We start from the raw sequence: 21,897 nt of genomic DNA, 5'->3' as shown, positions 1-21,897 counted from the left end.
CAGACAGACACAACGTTTTTTGCACAAAGACAGAACCTCATAACATTTGCCGAATTAACAAGAGGGCCTGATTAATCAAGAATTAGTCAGAGACAGAGTTTTACAATCTTCGTAAAGTTACTCCGAACACAGCAACACACAAAATAAAGCACTTTTTAAAGGGAGTCTGGGAACTTTCTCAACAGATGACAACTAAAGGAGTCTATATCGGTTAGTGTGTGTGAGTAGTCACATTATAAGAAGCGTTATGAACTTGCAAAACGCTGTCAACAAAAAACAATCCTCGAGTATTTGGGCACTCTTGTTAATCTGGCAAATGTTAAGACTAATGTCAATGCTAGGTGTGACCTGACGGGCTTAAAGCTGCCCACTGTGATCGGATTGCTCAGGGTGGATGGTAAAACCAAATGTGATAAGCCTGAGAGAGATTTGGATCTAAAATCCATCTTCAATGCATCTATGGGGACATTTATAATTGTATTTAGAGCCGTCCACTTGTTACTGGATGGCTCGTGTTGATACCAGCCTCTCTATCACACACTGTGAAGAGGTAGTGAGCATCCATGCAGGCAGAGAGGTCCCGGTGTCTATGGACCTAATCCTCAGATCAGATCTCTTTGTTCTCCAACTGGAGGGAATTACAGTAATTAGACTGATGACAGGGCCCGAACAAAGACACGATGAGAGCTCCGAGAGGGCTCAGCAGAGTTTAACCACGGGTTTAAACCTCCACAGAAACTCCACTTCTCGGTCTGAAAAAAAGGTCATCTCACATCTAGGTTGAGCTCCTCTCGGAGTGAGATCGATGCAGGAGGTCCTCCTAACCTTTCGCATAACAACTGGAGGTAAACACTCCTTTTCTGAACTCTCGGGGGGGGGAAGCTGAGTCACAGAAGGACCGTGGCAACAGCTGCACACTGTGTTTGAGTCAAAGTTGGATAGAATAACAGCACAGTGCAGTGCAGTGCAGATGAGGACAGACAGGCTCCTCCTCTCTGCAGACAGATGGCTAACTCCCTTTTGCTGTCACCCCCAAAATACAAATACACGCACATGACCCCCCTCAAGGCTCTAGACCCAAATCTCACAGACATCATCCCTTTCCAAATCCTCCTAACCGACATGCCATGTTCTCATTTCTCCTCCTCCTCCTCCTCCTCTGATGCGCAGTGTTTTTGCTCACTGCAGTGGAAATCATGACTGTGTAACCCCAATCCTGACCTGGATATCCATACGTTCACCTTTATTCTGTGAGAACATGGTTATCAACACATCATTTCAGAGTCGATTCAGCTTTATTTCACTGCTACCGGTCTCTCTTTGTGACTCCTTTGTTTTGAAATGCGGGGGGGGGGGGCTGAGCCTGAGGCTTTCCACAACCTGACCTTTTAAAAACATGTGAGGCTCTGGCACCGGGTTCGTCTCTGTTTTCTAGGAACCAGCACATTTTGGAAAAACATCATTAAAAAAAGGCAACTGTGGAACAGACTTTATTATTCTTATGTGCTGTTCAGTGTGCAAGTTTAGATGCTTCCAGAGGAAAAGAGATGGAAAACCTTCAGAAAATCACCATTTATTTGTGATGTTCACCCCATAATAAGAGCAGAAGATGTTGTCTGATGGGTCCTGACGGTGGAGAGAACACCACCGTAACAGTGAAATATTTGGGAAATGGACAGAATTCAAATGGTTGCTCCAAAACAATGGCGGCGCAGCACAAACACTAACCGCTGCTCACTACAGAGTGCAGCAGGAGTGACGCGTTTTAAGGCCCGTTCGACTGGAAAGTGGACGAGTGGATGTGGATCAAGTCGGACAGTTTTCCAGCAACTTCATCAGACTCGTGTGTCAGTTTGCAAGCAGTTTTCAACTGTTGTTAATTACGAGCGGGTAGCTTCGTATCAGTTTGCTTCTGTACAGAAACATCTGTGCAGATCTGTCCCTCAAACTACACAGATGCACTGAAAACATTAACAGTTACAGATTTCATTATTGATCTGTCAGATATTTAGACTGCCAGGGCTTCACATCTGTACAGATGTCATTTTAAAAAGCCTCACATCCCACTTACCAGATGTTTTATACTACTACAACATGGCGAACAATGACATATTGTGTGCCATTTATAATATAGATGTATGTAGCCTTCCTGACTACTTCATAAGTTTCTATAGAACGTCATACTGTCGAGTCAAAATCAGTCAGCTGTTCTGCAGCATCTGGCTCCAAAAACTTCAGCCAGAGCAAGTCGGGATAAAGTCAGACACAAATCTAACAGCCACAGTTTTGGAACAACCACTAAGGACGGGAGCACACCGGCTTATCATGATTCGTTTAAAATACATATAAAAGATCAAAGATATCAATAAAATCTTGAAATCTATTCCGTGAACTACAAGTATGATTGGGTAGAAGTTAAAAATCTGTGAATAAAAGCTCAACTTGTCAGTGTAACATCATGCAGCAGGACTCTTGTTTCTCGTAGTTTGAAAGGTTTTAAGTGTTAAAGGTCTTTGCGAGGCAGAAAGCTACGACGCCTCACACTCTGATCCAATCAGAATCTAACCGCTATGAAAACACCAATGTTCAGTCCCGAAACTTCATCATGTGTTCAAACAAACTCATGCAAAGCGGCAGGTTGTCTCTTGCCTTTGACTCAATCTGTAGCTGTTGGGTATGTATGTACTCATATCCAGCTCCGGTCGGACGATTGGGCAGCGAGTTATGTAAGAATCTGTTTCATCTGAACTTTTCTCTACTCTTCCCATATTCAGACGTCTGACACTGGAGTGTCCTTTGGAGGAGGGTTTGGTTTTTGTTTTTTGTTTTTTTTATTGAAAATGACTGACAGCTACAAATCCTGCAGCTACATGTCTGAACACACCATCAATCATAAGAATAAGACAGTGAGAGTAAGTTAATGTGGCTGTCAACCAGTCATTATCAGCTCTACTGCCTGTCGAGGTGCTCTTTCTTGTTTGCATGGTAAAAAAACAACTACAGACATTTTTTTTTTTGGAAAGATTTAAGGAACTTGCAAAAGGGAATACTTGCTCCAAAAAAACGATAGCTCGGCTTCTGATTGAACTAACCTACTAACATCAATCCAAGTCCAATAACTTGAGTGTCTGTTGATCCTGAGAACTGCTGGAAAAACCCGCCGACCGCGGCCCGTTCCTCCATCTGTCTGTGATGTGGAGGAGCCTTTAAATTAAATCAAGGAGTTCTCTCTCTCTTGTCTCCACGCTCACTACCAAGCCTGTCATCTCATTACCAGTGGAAACACTACACACATACACTCAGACGAAGACATAAAAAAAGGGAAAGGCAGACACACATACAGACAATCATTTGCCATCTTTTTCTTTGCAGTGATTCTCGCTGTATCAAGAGAGCGGCTGGATGTGCTGCGCTATCAGCTCAATCACAGACACAAAGAGGCCTCAGTTTCCCGAATTATGCTCACAAAAAGGCTTTAGATGTTTAAAAAGAAGCAAATCCAACCGGGCAGAGAAGAGCTCAGACACTACGAGACAGCTCTACCTCGTCCAAAATGACATCATGACAGACGAACACAGAAGGCTGTAGTTTTATTGCAGAGTGCTTTATGATTACGCAGCATACCTGGACCTCCCTCCCCTCCCTGCCTGCCTCCTGCTACACATGACTGACTGGACTCTGATGTGTGGGACGTTTCCATCAAGTCTAGTTTCAGTGTCAAGCTGAAATTAAAACATAGATATAACTGTAACTCATAAACAAGAATTTGGTTTGCAGTGTCATTGCAGGAAAAAAAAACCCAAATCATCCAGCAAAAGTGAACTAAGCTGACTCATGTTGACATTTTTATGTATCTTGGTTTCAGCACATCAACTATAAGATCTGACAATTATTTTTTGTTCCTCTTTATCAGCATATTGGAGCCAAATGAAAACACATAAAATACATTAAAATTAGATTAGGAAAAAGAACACAAGCTAAGCTGCAACATCTTGAACAATGACAAGTACCGTCCTGCAGAGGTTTGCAGAAATAGATTATAATCCTCCTGCACCTTCACTGAAAGATGTTAACATTCACAGTACAAGTCTTGAGCTGTTTTGGTTATTGTTTGAATACTTTTGATTTTGCCCCATTAAAAATGTTTCACCATGCAGATGTTTGGTACCTTTTGATTCAGCACAACATCACCAGCCTCCTCTTGCAAATCTTTCATTTTCACTATGACATACTTTATTAGCATACTGGATCCAGAAACACATAAACCATCGGATCAAAACTTTATATGATCAGGGTTAGGGTTATCTCTATTTTTTTCTTGTTAACTTTTTGAGTTTAAAACCAGCAAATTCAACATGAGAGACTCGAGGTGCTCTAGTTTTTATGCTGCCATGTCTGGATCCAGACCACACAGTCTGTCTGTCTGTCTCAACCTAACAAAAGAGGTGCACCTTAACCTGCTTTGTTGGTGTTTTGTTCCCTAAAGCTCCACACGAGATGGGACATGTGCTTATTATTGTAGATAAAGAAACAGGAGAGCTAAAATGCGCTGCAGATTACAGCCCGTCTCCGTCTCTTTTGTGTCTGAGTTGCAGGCAGCTGTCGGATCAAGTTTCCGTCATGGCTCTGATTGAAACGTGACCGTTAACTGCTTTATGCAAAATATGAAATCAAATGTTTGGATTGCCTGTATGCAAACGATTTCTCTGTCTAGGTAAATGAAAGTTACAGGCACGCTGTCTGCTTATGGCACAGAAAGGGCGCAAAGAGTCATTTAGCTAAACAAACTGTACATTTTCAAGCTTTCTGTCCTGATTCTACACAGGAAATCTAAAATACTCTAAACGTTTCACGAGGGAAGAGTCTTGACATGCTTCAGCACCAGCTAACATACTGTAGATGTCTGCTGACTGAATCACTCCCTATGGAGACGGTGGGGTGGGTATTCCTCATGTTATGTCGGCATTTAGAGAGAGCAGCAGTGGTGTTATCATATTCCCGAGGTGCGATTAGCCACCAGTGACCGCACAGTGACTCAGCGTCGTTCAGCGGCGCTCTGACCCCCGGCACGGTGGCAACGAGACGGAGGAATGTACAGTAAACACTCATTATGGAAGAAAAAGCCGACAGCGCAGAGCACACACACACACACAGACATGAATACGACACACAGAGAAAACAGAGACGCACACAAACACACACAAAAACATCGCTCTTTTCCAGTTGACTTCCTCCAGAGACGACACTTCATGCTTGACTTCCTGCGGTGAAAACGAGAGCGTCCTCCTCCAGACATACTGCGACTGATCCTGATGCAGCACCCTCCCTCCCTCTCTGCCTCTCTCAGTTGTTAAAGTTCAAATACATTGTGTTCAAATGGAAGTGTTTAACCACCTCCAGCCAAAACCAAACTTTGCGATTATCTTAGAATGTTCTCTTTAAAAAGGGGCATTATGTAATTTGGGAGAGTAATAAATTGTGTATCTGTGATGCAACAAAACATCCAAGAAATAGGGACGATGCATTTGCACCACCGAGGGTTCCCAACAGAGCTGAAGTAAAAAATGACAGTTGGAAAACCAAAAAAGACGAGACGTTTTTGTCTTTTTTGGTTTCAAGAAGTAACGGCACGCTGGGATTCTTACATCGGCCACAACATGTGATTCTCATCATCTTCTAGCTCAAACCATTCAGTGAAACCTTCTCCTCTGCACATGTGTGTCTGCATTTCATGTCTTCATGATCTTCCTCTAATTTGTCACCCATAAATATGAACCATAAACACATATACAGCGCCGTAACATCTGTCGATGCGGTGAGTCTACAAATAGACTCAGTGTAAAGAGGCGGCTGTAGAAAAGTCGATGCAACACAGTTTTTAAAGGACAGACTCTATAAAAATAAACTCTGTATAATCAACTCTTTTGCATGAGTACAACACAATAAAACTACAAAGGAAAACACAACACAGCTGCAGGGGATGTCGCTCAGGCTGCATAATGATTTGTAGAGAAGAACGCACTCGTGCATTCAACAATCAGCACAATCACGGCCCTATCATTAGCTCCATCTGACAACAGTAGTAAACAAATACATGAGCTACAGCACAAGACAAGAGAAGGAGGTGAGACGACAGAGGAGTTAGTGGGAGAAGCAGGAGTGAAGGAAGGAGGAGGAGCAGAAGGACTAATGTGGAAAAATGGGCAGGTGGAAGGTGAGATAACCTGCAGGCATACTGGCACTGGAGTGATAAAGAAACCTGCAAGATATTGGATTAATCTTGTGTGTGTGTGTGTCTGGCCTCTGTGAACTGTGTGTTATATATGAAGAGAAAAACAATAAATTCAACGTTGGATTTCAAAAAAAACTCAGTTTCCTCCCAAAGGGGCTGGAAGACAAGTCCAGAGACTTCCTCAAGCTGCCAGAAATGTCTGGCAACCTTTGTGTAGTGATTCAGAGAAGATTTAGAGGTTTAAATATTCACAGTCCCTTCAGTTTCAATCAATACTATACATTTTACATAATGGGGATCTTAAACAGGAAGACAAGCAAACAGTAACAGTTCAGAAACACATCTGTGTGTCAGTTAAAAGACAAAAGGTTTGGTAGAAACTTAAGTCTTCTGCACACATTACATTTGCAGTGTCTTTGTTGTTTCTCCGGCTAAGTGCAAGCCTTAATGATGGCAGATTAAGCTAATCCACTGATGAACACCCACCTGTTAACCCTGATGACTTCGCAGCAGGCACCGTCTCCCATTAAAACACAATCAAGAGCTCACACTAATTTATTAGCTCCAGCTAGAAAGAATGGTATGTTTCCTGGCTTATCAAGTCCCTTTTTTTGTTTGTTTGTTTTTCTGACATTTGCACGTTGTGAAACAGCAGCTGTGTTTACAAGTGCAATATTTCTTAATTCTGACTCTCTGTGAGCTCGTATTAAAAATAAAATCACCATCTTTGCTAAGCATCCGTCACATGATGATATGCCTCTCTAAGCTGCCTGTACGAGCCTGTGGACTACTTATAAGAAATCCAAAAGAAGTGACTTTATGCACTTTTTCTAAGTCCCTTGTCTCACTGCCTCTGTCCACTCTCCTGACAAATATTTCCCACTAGCATGAGCAAGTAAATGCGGAAGAAATGGAGTCCACTGACATAAACGACCAGCACAACACCAGAAGATCCACAGAATCCCTTTAAGGCTGCTAGAAATGAAAAATCGGTCTAAAGCATGTAAACAAGAAAGCTACTTTTTCCTGCTCTTATCTTGCCGCAACTAAAAGTTGAATTAAATGTCTGTTTATTTTGAAACCGTCTCCTTGCAGCCCATTGCAAACGTGTCCTAGAGGAAGAGCTGCGGCCCGTCAGACGGCAACCACGGGACGGGCAGTGACGTGAGCCGGGGCGCTCATGAGTCCCGTTCGCCACGGGCAGATGATTAAAAACAGCAGCAGCAAATCAGACCACACTCAGAGAAAACACACCGCCCGTATCAGCTTTAATAGATGGAACAACCGCATTTTAATACCACTTGACAAGCCAGCACTTATAGTTCTGTTGATGAATGTGTTTTAGAGCTGGTGCTGGAACCTTCGGGGGGTTTTTGAAAGAGCAAACACAGAAAATAACAGGGGTTAAGACTGGAGAGCTCAGCACATTAATGGTTCTATCTGAATCCATTTATTTCATATTTACTAATATTCAAATATAACAAGCAGCACTGAAGTCAAATAAACACTCAGCTGTGTGGACCTGAACTGAATTTTGGAGCTTTTTTTGGACTGAATTGCAAAATGTAAGCCTCCAACACAAAGTCGGTGTCTGAAGGTGCCTGTGCATACACTGTCATGACACCTGCCAGACAGGATAGAGGCGGACATCACTCTGCAGGCAGGCGACAGACTTAATGAAAGTGGCAGCACATGAGCGTGGCGACCAAAAAACAACTGGACACGGAGGCAGAGAGACGAGCTGACTCAGGATGTCGCAGTGAGATTACTCACGCACAACAGAGCAGAAACGAAGGTGGTGGTTTGTTCTGGACTGATGAAGGTCACAGAGGATGCAGGTTAGGTTAAGTAGGACCTAAAGCTAGCTGGCTATCCCAAGCTAGCTTTAGCTTTGTTTGGTTTTAACGTGAGTTTTGCGGAGCACATTTTACAGCACATCTAACAAACTGTTTTCTTTGGATTTATGCGTTACTAAATCTCATTTTCTCCAGCAGCATCAGATGATGATCTTTTAAATTTGCTGACGCTTGTCCTCTTCAGCTCATCTCTACAGAGTTGAACACAGGGAAGTAGCTGTGAAACAAATCCAAACTAATCAAGAACAAAGAGCGTCCTTATTGTGCAGAAGTGTTGTGACAGTACTGTGGCAACTTGCAGGAGTCATGAGGACAGTTTCCACGAGAAACCTCGAGAGGAGCTTCGGAAAAATACTCTACCACCTATAAATACTGTTGATTCTGTGTTGACTGCTCGCATTTCAGAAATCCTAGCAACCACTTTATTGTACTTACTGTATCGACAACGAGCGAGGAACGCTGTCGAGTCACATTAGGGGAAACGAATCACTGTTCTCAGGAGGACACGGGGGTTGAGAAAGTGAATGACAAACTGTGCTGGGCTGTGGTTGACAGTGTGATTACCCTTTAATGTGCTAAAGTAAAGTATAATGTTGTCAGCATGTGTGTTCAGTCACATTTTTATGGTTAACCACAGAAACAAGGACAGTTTTAGTGACAGGTCATTAAGATTAATTAGCAGTTATTCAGCATGGGAACCAGAAAGAAGCCAACAATCAGCAGAACTGGTGTTACTGCACTCCTGCAGTTATGGTCGGACCAATAAACGACGGCTGACGGTCATCGACTACCGATCGCTGTTCAATGACAATATCGCTAGACAGCACAAAAATGTTGTGTGTCCCCTCAGAGATGCCGTGAAGAAGAAGTTGTTGTGACGTGTGGGACAGAAAATGAAAATAAGTTTGTTGCGGCTCCATGTCCTGTTTATTATTTCCTTATTAAACCAGATCAGTCAGCTGAGCCAAAGACACTCTGTTACATCATGCCATTGTGTGCGTTTTGTTAGCTTAGCTACCTCTGAACGGCTAGATAACTAACTTCAAACCTCTGAGACTGAACACAGCTAATTTAATGACATGTTGGGTGAAGACAAAGGCTCTTTTAAACCCGGCACTGTGATGTAGGCCGAACAATCGTCCAGCAGGGATGTGAGAGTTGTTCTTCTTCCACTGGCGACAGTTTTGTCACATATACTCTGATTAACGCGATGACTTCTTGAAGAAGTCGGCGTTGTGATATTTACGCATATCCAAAAACCTGTTGATATCTAAGTCGTATTGGTTAAAAGTAGGTGTGTTTCTCCTTGCCACCAGAATTGTGGCGGTTTTCCTCTCGCCTCAGTTTTTTAAACTGTCGGCTGGTTTGTTTACAATGCACAGAGTTGACTGTCTGCTGTAAACAGGCGGGCAAACTGCTGAAAAACCAAAATAGAGGCGTATAATCCGACCACGCTGCGTACATGTCCAGAGAACACTCATAAAACAAGAACAACGCTGGGATCCCATATGTCATAATTGAAAATGCAACATTCAAAATGAGGCCTAATTAAGAAAATCAACAATAAATGCTGTTTACATGAGTTACATGCATGTTACCAGCTTGTGTTGTACAGATATATAAGCATAAGAATGGAGCAGGAGGTCAAACTAGAGGTCTTAAATATGATCATGTCAAAAAAAAGGAAGCAAAACTGTCTTATCTTTGTGCCTGCAGGAGCATGTTTACCTAACTGGTTATCCACTCGTCAGCAGATCACTGTGTCAAATCAATGAGGTCCAGAGTGTTAAATACTCACGCAGGTATGAGATGATTCAGGTCAAACTCATAGATTTGCGTTTTTTTGATTAAGATCAGGGCAATCTGTGATTAAAATGATCGATTACCTTTATGTAGCAGACATGCATTGGGGTTGTCTCAGTTTATAACCCTGTACTGCTGCAGTAAAACACATTTCACAGCTTCGTAATAAAGACAGACTCATAGCTGTCGTGATCATCACCACAGGGTATGAAAAGTATTCCCACATCTGCCTCACAGCACGGCTTCCTGTAATATGAAGACAACACGCCTCTGTATTGTACACACTCCTTTGTCCGTGACACGGCACTCTTCCACAATGCCCACTTTGGACCATGACAGAGCACATTAGCTGCACAATCCACTCAGCGGCTTCCTTCCTGGGCTCTGCTGACTCGGCAGAACAAATGGCCAAACTGATAACATGATACGGCTGTTAGAGCTCCGGTGGGCCGGCGTGGAGCACGACATGGACGAGAGCAGATCAAAGTAAAACTGGCAGGAGGGAGGCACTTGTTAGAATTTCAGGAGAATAATCCGAGGATTAAAACCGAGTGTTACAGGGTTATTGTCTCATCACACGCTCCTCTGAGGGCGACGCGTTTTTTTATATTCCCAAGAGGAGCTGCAGCTCGGCGGGAGGCAGCGTCCTGGAGCAGGTCGGTGTCACCGAAGCAACACTTCACCGACTGCTGTGAAAATGCGCAACCTTCCCTTCACAGCTCGAACAAAAGAGATTATCCTAATATAAATTCTGTACACAACTGGAACAACGCAACCGTGTGATTCACTCGGCCATGTTCAGCTCGAAGATCACACTGCATTAAAGAAATGCACCATTATTCATTTCACTGTGACCACAGACATTCAATTTTGTTCCATTAAATGAATTTTGCTTTATCATTCTAATCTTTCCAGAGTATAAACTCCCCTCTATGCCTGTAAACACATTTTGGACAGGACAGCGCGACAACTTGCCCTATCGAAAGTAATTCCTGAAGACCTCTCTACATTTTATCTCCTGGGTTGTTTACCTCCACATCCGTGTGTCAGAGCCACGTAGCCACGTAGCCACGTAGCCACGTAGCGTACACCACGTCATCCTCTGATGAAAGTACAATTTACATAGCTCAGTTCATTCACTCATATTAGCCACTTAAATCTGTGCATGTGTAAATTCCTGACAGATAATTAAAATTGTTTATCTCTTGATCATTAAGACAGAAGATAAAATGACAGCGGCTGTGACAGTTCCTCATATAATTGTAAACCAATGTGCAGTGTTTTCAGAATTTTCCAAACCTCAACCTGAACTCAACTTTAATCCTTTTCTTATAGTCTTGCTGGTGCATGAAGCAACAAGGCCTCACCAACACCCACAACATGCAGACCAATTAAAGTCGGCCTATCCCACAGAAATTAAGGAGCCCGGACACTGTGTTCTTTTTATAACTCCACCTTTAGAGCACAACAACTTTCTCTCTATTTTGTCTCTGAAACCAGATGCAGAGCCGATCCACCGCTCGCAAGTTCCAGTGTTTGCACGCTGGTCTACAAACAAGAGTTTCAGTTTGGCGTAGCAGGTAATCAGCTGATAACAGAGGTGGACAAGTCATTACTGTGTTCAGAGTTGACTGTTTATTTTGGTGCTCAGGGAGGGGACGAGCCGGTGTCACTCATGAGTGCTACTCACGGTGATGTAATCCAGTTGCTGCTTAAGGAGAGGCTGCAGGCGGTACAGGACAAAGCCACGTGCCTCGTTGCAGCACAAGGGAGTTACTGTGTTACGCTGCACACTCAGTGACAACTTCAAAGTCTCTGACTCCGGATCGACTGACAGGTTCCTGAAACAACATACCAAGCGTGGTTTGAAGGGGGAGACATTCTGGGGGACGGGGACAAGGAGACCGGAAGATAAAGATAGTTGGATACGCAAATTTGGAGGATGTTAGGGAGAAAATCATTAATGATTTATTGTGCACTGATCCACTGTCAGTTTTTTTTACCCCATTATCTATTGGTGGATATTTTGGGATCTAAAAATAAAAAAAGAAAGTCTCCTACAAAAACAATCAAAGGCAAACTGTAGGATTTGTAAAAAAAAAAGAAAATTTAATACCCTGGATGGCTTTTGAAAGAGACTTACATGTTTATATATCTTATCTTTCTTATTCTTTATTTCTCCCATGCAATGAGCCCTACACCTGAAGTTTCCCTGTCTGTGATCACAATAAAGACCCAGCAGCGTCTTCATGAGCTGTGTGTTGTCTGAGTGTATAACTCACACTGACAAAAGAGGGGCGTTTACAGTCTCGACAGCATGACGCAGCGCTGCTCAGGCAGGCGAAGAGTTCAACAAAGAGACTGATGAAGAGTGAACAAGCTTGTGCGTTTGTGTTGGGTTTCCTTCCGTATGTGAGCACTGATCTCTGAAGGACGCACAGTGACGGGAACAAAGCCGTCACACAGAAAGCTGTACATTCAACGCTTTGATGTTTGGGATGTGGATCTGAGCTGAGACCCCCCTGATGCTCAGCTGATCACAGCCTGCAGGTTTTCTGTTCAGGCGCAAGAAGGCACAGCTGTGACGAGCGTAAAAAAAAAGGCCTCTATTTTCACAGCTGTAATGTGCTGTGACTTCCTCCTGCAGGGACAGGACACAACGATCTGGATAAAAAGCATGGGAGTTACATCAGTATGCACGGCGAGGGCGTTGTGATCACGCCCTCGCCGTGACCTCACCTGGTGTTCTCTGGTATGAGCCGCACTGAGAAAAGGGAGAAACCGATCTTCTAATTTGTTTTCTCCTCCTCGCGAGCGGGTGGAATGAGGAAGAAGCAGGCGTCCAAACAACTCAGTCACACATAATTAGCTCTTGGATCGGACAGCTGTAGCAGCGTATCATATTAGAACGTTTCATCAGCTGTGGAGAAAAGAGTTCGACCATCTCTGCCAACATGAACCATTACACATGAATATGAGCGCGAGTCTAGACTGCGGTTTTCCCTCAGTTCATTAAATTCTGCTAGGATGGGAAGCATAGTATCTCCCGGATATCAGATGTCAACATCCATCTCCTCAGACCCACAATGCTTTGGTTTTTTTTTGCTTAGACAGGCACGTAAAAACTAATCATCTGCTGTCCCATTTTTGCAGATTCATTTCACTCTCTCCTCCTCGTCAATTCACATTTTATTGCTTTAATTCCCACGGATGTTACAACACAACAGAAGCAACAGTAAGGTTAGTCCAGTTTCTACTTTTATTTTGAAGTTTGCACCTCTGTCTTAATAAGAGCTTCACACAATCATATTCAAATAACTCCCTTAGAGCTAGAAACCGGTTCTAGAAAAAATAAAAATATGTAGTTTGCCTGGTTTGGTATCATTTTTACCTGCACGAGACCGACCAACGTACCACAAACCTCCTCGGCCTTCTGCATCAGCCAGTTCATCTAAATGTTGTAACTTCACTCTTCTAATAACAAAGTCGTACAAGAAGATCAGTCACAACTTGTGCAGAGCAGCAGTAAGAACACTAAAGCTGAAATTAAGGATTAATTTCATTACCGAGTATAGATAATTTCACAATTAACTGATTCATTTTTAAGTTTATAAAAGTGAAAATAACAATCACGCTCCCTTGATGATACGACGAGAAATGCTGGAATCAGTATCAGAGAGTACACGAGTCTTTGCTCCCGATCTGATACCACATAATGTATTGATTAGAAACAGGATCCTGCTACTTCCCAGCAGCTTCCTGTACACCTGTATGCAATTTAAAAAGTGGTCAATATCCAGAAACTGCAAGCAACTTGTGTAACTTTAAGCACCTCCACCAAACACACCGGTATTGGATCAATATCGGCCAAAATGGCACGGTACATAATCCAAACAGATGCATCGGCCGTGTTGCCCGCTGAGGCCCAACTGCAGCGCTGATAAGATTTATTGGCCCCTCGTTCATCTCTCAGTGTGCTGGCAGAGGCAGACCGACCCGGCCTAAACAGACTCAGTGGTCTATCTCTTCTCCCCATCTGCCAGACAGTTGTGCTCATTAATTGCCGACCGTTTGTAGCCGAGTGGAATTTCAAATTCAATTTACAGTCACAGCGTTTAGGGAGACCAACAGGGTCGCCGTGCCCCACTGCTCGACAGTCGCGCTGGTTTGTTTACAAGTTCAAAGAATACATATTTTCACGAGAATTAAATGAAGTGTACATGCATCAAATGGCATGCAGGGATCTGGTGAAACGGTGGATTTGCCACACACACACGGAAATGCTGGTTTAACTCAGAGAAAAAGGAAATAAAATCCTTGAGTTGAGCAGATTAAATAAAAGAGCAGATTACGGCTGTGAGGCTGGCGCCACTAAGGATCTCACCACTGGAGAGGGTTGGTTTTTTTTTGGTTTTTTTACTGGCAGTGATGGAGAGGAGGGTTTTACAGCTTGTGTCGGTGACAATGATGGTGACACACACAAAGAGAGATCATCTCATACACACCGCCGTCTCTAAATAGGCCAGGAAAGCAGAGGTTGCAGTCGGTGGGAGAGATTAAACAAAGAAAGGTTTACAACACGAGGGGGGGTTTAAAAATAAGGCTGGCTGTGATAAAGAGATGCAGAGAGGTAAGAGAGGAAAGTCAGAGTAACAAAGAGGAGCACGGACAGAAGAGGAAGGAGTGATGCAGCACAGAAAACAGAAAACAGGCCAGTTGGGATGGATCCAGGTGCTGGGTGCTTTAACGCTGGCTCTCATCGGCAGGAGGTCCATCACTACACTCTGTCTGCCCTCCTCCTCCTCCTCCTCCTCTCAGCTCCTCCCTCTCTATCCAATGCTGCGTCATCTACATCATGGCGCAGCCCTGTTGTCGAGCTGGCTCTGATGCTGTTGGACACACAGATACTGTACATGCAGCTATACTCTGCAGAGAGCGCATAATCAACGCAGGCAGGGAGTTTCACCACACAGCTAACAAACAAGTGCATCGTTAGTTTAATTTTGATTCTGCCATTAAAGATTAGATCATGTAGACTGTCAGCCCCCTTCTGTCTGCAGCCTGCATACATTTCCTTCAGAAGCTGCTTCCTCCCTTAGCTTGATGCATTTTGTAATGGAAATACTTTGTTAAAACCCATGTGGGCTGAGATCTTTAGGTATATTATACTTGAATAAATTAAAAAAAAAAGAATATCCTCTGTAAGACACAGCTGTGACCCACCTCTCACACAAAGCATGCTGGGACAGCATCTAGCTCCAGAACCTCGAACCAGATCGAAAACAAAACACTGTCATCAGAACTAAACTCAAACAACAAATATCACAGATGACCTAGTTTCACTTAAAAACAAAATCAATGTTATGTCACTATATTTAGGGCTACAGACTGCGAACATTATGTGCATTTTGCTTCCACTTTTGGAGACAGTGGGACTAAAGTGTGACTTGTTGTGCAGCTCATGGTGGTGCACTCATGAGCGCCGAGATGAAGCGATAGATGAGCTGCATGTGCATCTTTTCTCTATGACAACAATATCTTGACAGTCGACGCTCCTTTGTGATTTACTATCAGTTTGTTTTATATTTGACATTGGGACATCAGAGCGAGGAGGATGTGGGTGCATGACACGATCCGGAGGAGGCAAAAACACTGAATATTATCGCTGAGGGTAAGAAATAAACTTTCAGAAAAGTAGAGAGATTTTCAGCTTGAATCATTCAAGAGCGCTGCACAAAAATGCACTATGTGGCCATTTCAGCTGGAAACGGGGATTTTGGAGATGAAGAGGTGGGCACAGGTGCAAGGGATGTTCATGATCAATCACTGATCGCTGTTAAGAATTTAACCGATAGAAAATGTATTAACCGACAAACAAGAATCACATGAAGAATACTTACAAATGAAATAAAATGAATACTATTCTCCAAAAGTTAAATATAAAGTTATTTTTAATCAAAAACATTCGGCCCAGTTCAGCTGGTGCTACTAGTATAGACAGATATCACAAACCAAATCCCTCACAGCACACACAACATGTGTCTGCTTCATTCATAACACACTGCATACACACACATAAACCTCCTGACTTCACACTTTAACCATAAATCCTCACACAACCACCCTCAAACCCCCCACACATCTCTCTCACACACCGTTGGGTTTTATAAATCAGCCAAATGCCACAGCAGAGTCTGAACACACACTCTCTGTATCATCTTGAAGGCTTCCCTTCATGAACAGCAGAGCGTTCGCTGTCTGTCGCAGCTTTTTCCTCTGAGCTCTGCACAAATCTCTGCTCTCCCAGGGTTCACAAAGTGAGCGAGGTTTAGGATTAACATTTAACGTGGGGGCCATGCCAAGACTCCAAAGTCCCCCCCACCCCCCTTTGAGCTGAAATGACCGGCTCACTTGGGAAATGGAGGCTCAAGGTTTACCTGGTGTGCAAACAGCGAGCTCACTGCATGTTCAGACTATCTTTTCTCTCCAAAGAGCAACAAGAATCAACACAGTAACAGAAGTGTGTTGTTGTATCTATACGGTGTGTGTCGGCTGTACGAGCTTGATTAATCTGCAGTATTACAGCAAGCTTTGTGCAAAAGGTTACGGAGTCTCTTGAAGGGTTTGCTGTTGGCACTCAAACTGACTTCAGACCTGCACGACATCCTCACGCAGTAAATGAAAGAGAAGTGCTATTGATCAAGTAAATCCATGAGGGAGCGACAGAGAGACACGCTGACAGTCAGAGTCTTTTAGTGCTGTCACGAAACTGGAACTTCAAGACAATAGTAAAAAAAAAAACTGACACCATTTTTGAATCTGTGAGGAATATTTGACACACTTAGGGGCATAACATGTTTTTAATTTATGAAAATATAAATACAACAAGGCTAAAGGACACGTTACAAGCGAACTACAGCGTCTCTACAGGTTCACAGAGCTCTCTGGAATCTTTGGCAGAGTCAAAATCTCAGATCTGGCAAAGAGTGAACTGTGAGACTGAGAGTGTGAAGTGCAGGAAAAATTACATGTGTTGCAGCTCTTTTTTTTTTTTTTTTTTATCATGACAGCTCAATAGTTGCTGCCAGTGTTACTGGTCTGTCTCCCTCAGTTTGATTCTACTCAGTTCAACTGTATTTTGGATCAATCTAAATATTATCTGGCATATCTGGACTAGTTCTGACTATCATGGGGTGCTCGTAAAATAAGTCCAACGATTATTATTATTATTATCGATTAATCTGTTGATTATTTTCTAGATTGATCCGTCAGTTGTTTGGTCTTCAAAATGTCAGAAAATACTACTACTTCTCAAAGGTGATGTCTTTTAATGTCATGTTCCATCAGTCCAAACCTCAAAGATAGTCAATTTAATATTAAACAAAGAAAAGCAGAAGTGCTGCATTATTTATCTAAATATCATCCAAATCGCAAAACAGCCAAATGCATTATCCAATTTGCAGACACTATAATTTTTGATTGATTAACTGTTCTCTTCTGAATCAGTTTTTGATCGAAGACCAAGATCATGAACTTCAGTCAATCGACTCCAGGCAGCAGCAGATAATTGTACATTTGTGCATTTCCGTAGTGATTTCAGAACCAATTTAGGCATATTTAAAATAGATCTACTGCTTAATTTACCAGTGTTGTGGCCCTTCAGCTGAGTGCCCAAAAAATACTTTTGCAATACTTGGAAATGCTTAACTCCAGTGAGTAGCGTAGAAAAACACTCTTCACGTTTGCAGGACCTTTCCACCATCATGGAACCGGTTCTCTTCAGGTCTGTGGACCTAATTTTGAAGCGTTTACACCAAAAATAAATTGGTTCAAAATGAAAGGTTGATTCCCAGAACAGCTGTTGTTTTTTTTCTTGACCTAAAGCTGGAGTTGAAGTGAGCGTGACATATTCTACAGTTCTGTGTTGTGCATCATGCTGGCCAGATGTCCAAGATTTCTAAACAGAACCGGTTCAAGAACCAGAGCCAATTTTGGTGTAAAAGTGTCGGTAACTTGTGGGAAAGAACCTCAACAAAGTAACATCATCGTGCAATCACAGCGAACTTCCCGACAACTCCAACAGAGTGATAGGAGTCACTCAGTCCAAGTTAATCTTTCATTCATATCATATCACTAATTCATGCTTATAAATGTGATATTCTAGAAGCAGGACCACCAGTATTCCACCAGATCAAGTAGCTCATAAAAAACAAGGACTCAACTATGTCTAAGCAACGGCCGAAACCTGAGGATTAAGATCATTTGGGAGCCAATAAAACTTGATCCCTACATCCATGCTTATATGCTTTGCACATTAAGGATGAATTAGAAGATTAGAGAGAGAGAGTGAAGAGGGCAAGTGGAGCTTTAATGATCCTTTTACCATGATGACCTAAAGTTTTAAATATTCTGATGTTAATATTGGACTACAGCCGCATTACTTCTGCTCGTCTCAAGTATCTGGCTCACATTTAGCAGTACTGAGACCAAAGCCGACCAAGGTAAGCACTTAAAATGTCGCCAGAGGGAAATGGTTTGCTTGCCTTAATAGGCCACGTTATTTGTTGTACAATATCCTGTTGAGACGTCATATTCCCCTGCAGGGCAGCAGGAGCAGCTTTTCTTTTTTTTTTTTACGAGGACAACTTCAAAGTGATGTCATTCAGCTGCACCCTGCAGCATTAAGCCCCCCCGAGTGTTTGAACGCCATACGACTAATCATCCGTCCAGTCTTTGATGATGTCACCTGGTCGGTCCTGCCTTCAGCCACAGACTCACACGAACCAAAAGGCCGTGTCTTTCCTGTTCGGTCTAATTTTCATGCTGTTGTTCCTCCCTGAAAGCTACTTGCTGCACTCTGCCACCGTGATTCAGTAACAAACGCCTGGAGGAAGTAAATCACATGAAACTCTCCCCTACAATTACACAACTGAGATTTGTTTATGTTGAAGAAAGACTATGATTTGGTCCTGTGTAAGCTCCAGTTAGTCTGCAGCACCGTGCTTCTAACACTGCGCACCCTCAAACCCGAGATCACAGCTATTTCTGTTGTAAGAATTCAAAAGGAAGGCCACTTCCCTCCTATATAAAACCAAACAGTAAACTGCGATGAGCAGTAGAGACAAAGCCTTTCAACAGCCACTCAATGGCTCCCCGAAGACACCACCAGTCCTCTACCCCGAATCTGAGAAACACGAGCTTGGACACGTATCACAAACACTTTCAACTGAGCTGACTGAAACCCCGGGAGAGGCCCGACACAAGAACTGAACACAGGCATGATGCTTCACGTTTATCCAGCAGGATTTCATATAAATGACAAGTTGGTGGTCAGAGGCAGATGTAAAAATAAGATTAAGAGTCAATTTTTCACAGTTTGAGCCATTCTGAGCACTTGATCAAACTTCAAAGATCCCACATGAAAGAAAATGGTCAACAACGGGCTCGAGCTCTTTGGTCTATCAACCGTCTAGAAACCATAAGGGCTATTTCCTCCGTCCTTAAGTGGCATCTTGAAATTCCTTCTTTTGTCAAACCAACAGTCAAAAACCCAAAGACTCTTCATTTACTGTCATAAATGACACAGGAAAGCAGCAAATCTTATTCAAATCTTATCAAATTTTAGGAGCTGAAAAATAATGAAAACAATGAATCTACCTATGGAAACAGATGGAGTTGAAGTCAATGACTGTTTCGCAAAGCCAGTGATGACATCCTCATAGGTCTTACTTAGTCCACAACCCAAAGTCATTCAGTCAACTGTGAAAAGAAACCAGAAAATACTCTAATAATCAACTGATTAAGTGATAACTTGTTGCAGCTCTACACATGATCCACATTACGATTGCTGAATTGTCCGTCTATATCTAGATGTTTAATAACAGTTAAAATGCTGTTTCCAAGTCTTTAAAACAACATGTACTGCAGGATTGTTCCTGTGAATTGCTTGCTGTGGTCTCCTCTGGCCCAGACATGGCCAGCGACAACATTACAGGTGGCACCAGGTTGTCTGAGCGATCACTTGAAGGCTCGTCAACCCGGAAACCAGTCCTGCCAGCCTTCATTGATTCAATCAGTGAACCAGCTCGGCTCGCAGGCTCAGCTCTGCACGGCGAGAGGCAGAGGAGAAGATGATGGAAGGGAGAAGTGATGTGATGGATGGTTACTGACAAACTGCCTTACTGGTGTCCTGGAGGCAGGATAGGTGTGCAAATCACAGCCTTGTTTACGGTTTGTTTACTGCAGATTCGTGGTCCTGAAGCTCAACAAGCTAAATCTGTCCAGAAAAGATTGATGGGACTGTGACACAGGAGGGTCTGCTGTCAGATTTCTCAGGCCTGATATCTTTTTCAGGGGGATTAGCTTTAATGCTGATTTATGGCTGCACATATTTTCCACAGAAAGCCGACATAGTGAGCATTTATACATTTGCGCTGGCGTGCCTGTGTCACTGGCAGTGGTGAGCAAATTGACAACTTCTCCCTTTAAAACTCACAGACCCACATTACGCTCACAGCTTTGTTTGTCTCCATACAGAACGACCGGCTTGCCAAAACAACAGCTACAGTGCAGCCAGCATTTGCCATCGGGATGCTCGTGGAGAGACAGCTTCCCCATCGAACTGTTCTCTGTCTTGGCCAGAGACTCTCGAGGATAGTATAACCCATGAGGATGCCAGCAGCCGCCCGGTCAGGAGGGGCTGCGACAGCCAATGAGTGTGGTGTGTTTACTGGGCAAACTACAGGTCACAATCCCTGGAATAAGAACCAGACAACAAGCTGTAAAATGTGATGCTTTCAAGTGGTCTAATCACAGTTGTTTTGGTGCGCGTTGTTGCAACATGTTACATTTCAGGATACAGATACAACTTAAGGCAAGCACCTACGAAGAGGCTATGCCAAAGATATTTCTGTGCCAACAACAGGGCAAAATACTAACCAACAAGTTTACTGGGTCATCATGTGGTGTTGTTGTCTGTTTTGTTTGCTTTTAAGTATTTTTTTGACAGGTAAACTTGAGAGATGACAGAAAACAAGATTCAAGATTCAAGATTCAAGAATCAAGAATCAAGAATCAAGAAAACTTTATTTATCCCGAGGGAAATTGTCGTGCAACAGTAGTAAAGTGAGAAAGGAATACAAAAGTAATAAATAATGGTAAAGTAATAAATAAACAAGTTACTAAGTACACAGAATGCAATCCAACAGTGAGCAGCATAAAACTGAAATAAAAAGTACACAATAAGATTGTGAGATGATGAGGGATGATGACTCGAACCATGGGCCACTGCAGCAAGGTATTTATAAATGTATGTATATGGGTCGCAAACTCTACCAACTGAGCCACTGGGGCGCCCTTGTAGTGTCGCTGAAATGAAGCTGTCACCAACCTCTTGAAAGTTTTGAAGGGCTGGTGTCTTGGCGCCTTCAGGTGCTTTGCTAAATTTGTTGTTAGCACCATTCGTTAGCACTGTTCTGTAGCCTGACTTGCAAAGCTTTTCCAAGCAGCCCTGCTTTTTCCTTCCAGTCACAGAGGTACTGCACCTGTCATCTTTGCATCTTTGATGAGCTAACACCTTAACAAATCGGTGAATGGGAGGGGTGACGAGAAGACAGCGCTCTGAGTGAGTGAAATGAGGTGGAGCTTTGTTTCACCACTCTGTCAAAGAAAGAAGAGATTCGTACTGCAGGTGTGAGTACTGAATAAAATGCATGAAATTTATTAGAGTGCGAAACTGAAATGAATAAACATGTGATCCACAAGTGTGCTGAATGTAATCACACTGCAAACGTCTGAATGTTGAGGTGGGCGTGGTCTCTGCATGACACAATACAGGATGAAGCACCAATTATGGAGCAGACAGGGAACACTTCACATGTCGAGCAGGGCTGTGCATGCAGCATGAGCAGATACACCCACAAACACACTCAGACATCGACCAGACTAAATTTAACCGTGTCTGCAGACTGCAGATTATCTACAAAACCGTCACAGCGAATTCAGGCT

At 43.0% G+C, this 21,897-nt stretch overlaps 1 protein-coding gene across 34 annotated transcripts in view; it reads right to left on the bottom strand.

Annotated features, from left to right (window-relative positions):
* clasp1a (cytoplasmic linker associated protein 1a) overlaps positions 1-21,897 on the bottom strand; it is an 80,900-nt gene that overhangs the window by 49,789 nt on the left and 9,214 nt on the right. The window lies entirely within an intron of this gene.

The sequence above is a fragment of the Acanthopagrus latus genome, chromosome 9 (genome assembly GCF_904848185.1).
Source record: "Acanthopagrus latus isolate v.2019 chromosome 9, fAcaLat1.1, whole genome shotgun sequence".
Classification (NCBI taxonomy): domain Eukaryota; kingdom Metazoa; phylum Chordata; class Actinopteri; order Spariformes; family Sparidae; genus Acanthopagrus; species Acanthopagrus latus.
Note: the sequence above shows the minus strand (reverse complement) of the source record. Positions and strands in the feature narration are given on the sequence as shown.